The sequence below is a fragment of the Pteropus vampyrus genome, unplaced genomic scaffold, assembly GCF_000151845.1.
Source record: "Pteropus vampyrus isolate Shadow unplaced genomic scaffold, Pvam_2.0 Scaffold617, whole genome shotgun sequence".
NCBI lineage: Eukaryota > Metazoa > Chordata > Mammalia > Chiroptera > Pteropodidae > Pteropus > Pteropus vampyrus.
In genome coordinates, this window is record NW_011889398.1 from 446745 (window position 1) to 449210 (window position 2466).

At 54.5% G+C, this 2466-nt stretch overlaps 1 long non-coding RNA gene across 1 annotated transcript; it reads left to right on the forward strand.

The window, feature by feature from the left end:
* Positions 1-7: 7 nt before the first annotated feature.
* Positions 8-2438, forward strand: LOC105308707. The gene is made up of 4 exons (XR_897332.2): positions 8-653; positions 771-835; positions 1093-1171; positions 2213-2438. It is a non-coding gene; the product is annotated as an uncharacterized LOC105308707 (long non-coding RNA).
* Positions 2439-2466: the final 28 nt, after the last annotated feature.

Below are 2466 nucleotides of genomic sequence, written 5' to 3' on the forward strand. Positions count from 1 at the left end.
TTCAGTTATAGAATGCAGAATTATCAGCTATAGTCACCATGCTATACATTAGCTCTTCAGACTTTATTCATCTGATAACTGCAAGTTTGTCCCCTTTTACTGGGATGGTTGCTGAGGCCCTTTTCTGGGGCCTCACGCATGTTCGTTTTGGAGGAACGAGCTACGGGAAAGACCTCCGGGCCTCAACTGTGATCTTGATACCACCTTCTCCATTAGTCCACGTTCTTTCTCTTCTAATGCTGCTTGAAACTTATCTTCTCTAGCCCTTAGGAATTCTTCAACTTTACTCCATCCTTCATTACCTTAATTTCGTCCATCTGGATTGCTTGCCCTGAACTTTTAATTTCGTACATAGAGCATTTGCTCCAGCTGTAAAATTTGTACCCGAGTTCCTATTTATGTTTCCTCTTAGTTTGTCTGTCTTGACCAATAATTCCAGACGTTCTGGAGGGCAGGATTTTACCCCTGGCCAACAGCTGTGTCTCCCAGGTGATGCTTCTTAAAGATGCAGGCAGACCGACTCTCATTCTCCCAGGAGTGTCCGGGGCTCAGAGCTGCCTGTTTTGGAGCGCGTTTGCCAAGAACTCGCAGCTGCTGCTCTGCCCTTCCGGAGGCTGGAAGCTTCCCAGGATCAGCTTCGCCAGCTCTTCAAGGTGGGCCGGAGATGCACAGTTTTAGGAGGAAGATCACAGGCATGAGGGAAGGGGTGGCTCTCTCCCAGGACGTCTTCGTGGGGATAAAGACGCGTCTTCACTCTTCCCTTCTTCCAGGATAACCCCTTTAAGCTTCGCCTGATTGAGGAAAAAGTGACGGGTCCAACAGCAACAGTGTACGGGTGAGTTGTCCAGATGGAGGGAAACGGGGAGGGGCGAGGTGCACCGACCAAGGCTGGAAACGGGATGAGGGAAGAAGACGGGATGCGGGAAGAATCTGTTGCCCCGGAGAGAGAAACAGGGACAGGAATCGACTCTCGTCTCCCGTTGCTGTCTCCGTGAACAGTTCTTCACTCTTTCTGTCAGCTAAAGGCCATGAGAGAGAAGACTAGAAGCTCACGCATTTGGAAGCCACTAACGGGCCCCTTCTTTCCCCCAGGTGCGGCACGTTGGTTGATCTCTGCCGGGGCCCCCACCTTCGGCACACCGGACAGATCGGAGGGCTGAAGCTGCTGACGGTCAGTCGTCAGGACAGGGTTAGGCTGAGACTTCTCATTTTGCTGGAGTGAGCAGGGGCCTGGGAAGACGATGGCCTCTCAGCCCCTTCTCTACTCTGATAGCCGAGAGGGGAATCCAGGGGAACGATACTTAGTTCCTGCCTTCTAGAAACCTCGAGTCTGACGGCAGACGCTAGACCCCCTGCCAGGGCCCAGGAGCCAGTTCACATTTCATGGTTGGACATCAGTGCTGAAGGAGGGGGAAGGCTGCTGTGAGTGGGGGCGGTGGAGCGCCTTTGACAGGCACAGGGAGGGTGAGTCAAGGGCATGCCTTTTATGAAAAAGCTGTTCTTGGGCAGGGTGAGTTATTGGATGGAACAGGAGCAGAGAGCCGAGCGGAGGCCGGTACGTAGAGCAGAACGCTCCGGACTGAAAACCTAGCCGTCTGTGCTTCGCCCTGGCTCTGCCACCAGTGAAGTGTGTGGCTTTGGGTAAATGTCCTTACCCATCTTCCCTATCTGTGAAATGAGCCTGTGAATTCCTGTCTTACGAGTAAATCTACATGGAGAAACAGAACCAGCTAACGCAGGAGAAAGTGTTTGAGGAAAAGTTAAAAGTGCTATGAAATACAGGCTGTTTCTCATTAGTACTGTTGTTCAAGGAAAAAACAAACAGGCATTTGATCTCCTGGGGCCAGGAACAGGAAATGGTGTGATACAGATAGAGTGACATTTGACCAGAGCTTCCGGTTGTTCCCCTGAGCAGTGCCCGATGGGACGGGGAAGGCGTGAAGTACGGGGTGCTGGCAGGGCGGCGGTCGTGAGAATGAGGAGAGGAGGCGGCAGGCTGAGGTTAGGCTTGAGCAGGACACGTGCAGGAATCAAGAGTCGGTCCCCTCCAAGGCTGTAAGCGTGGCGCGGGGGTCTGGAGGACCGTCCCACCGGTGGTGATGGCGGGGAGTAGTGCACACCTGTGGCACATACATCGAGAGAGGTTTGCAGGAGAGGCCGGGCAGCCTCAGTCCTCACCGCCTTCCCCCGGACTCCCTGTGTCCTCCCGCAGAACTCTTCGTCCTTAGGGAGGTCTTCAGGTGGCCCGGAGACACTGCAGAGAGTGTCAGGGATCGCCTTCCCCACGGCGGAGCAGCTGAGGGCCTGGGAAGAACAGAGGGAGGAGGCAGAGTTACGGGACCACCGGCGCCTTGGGAAGGTAGAGATCGGGGACGTGGGGGACGGTCATGGAGGTTGGAGTGACGAAGGGCCCCAATTGTGGAGCGGGGCGCAGACTCAGAATCCAGCAGACTTACTCCTTCCGGG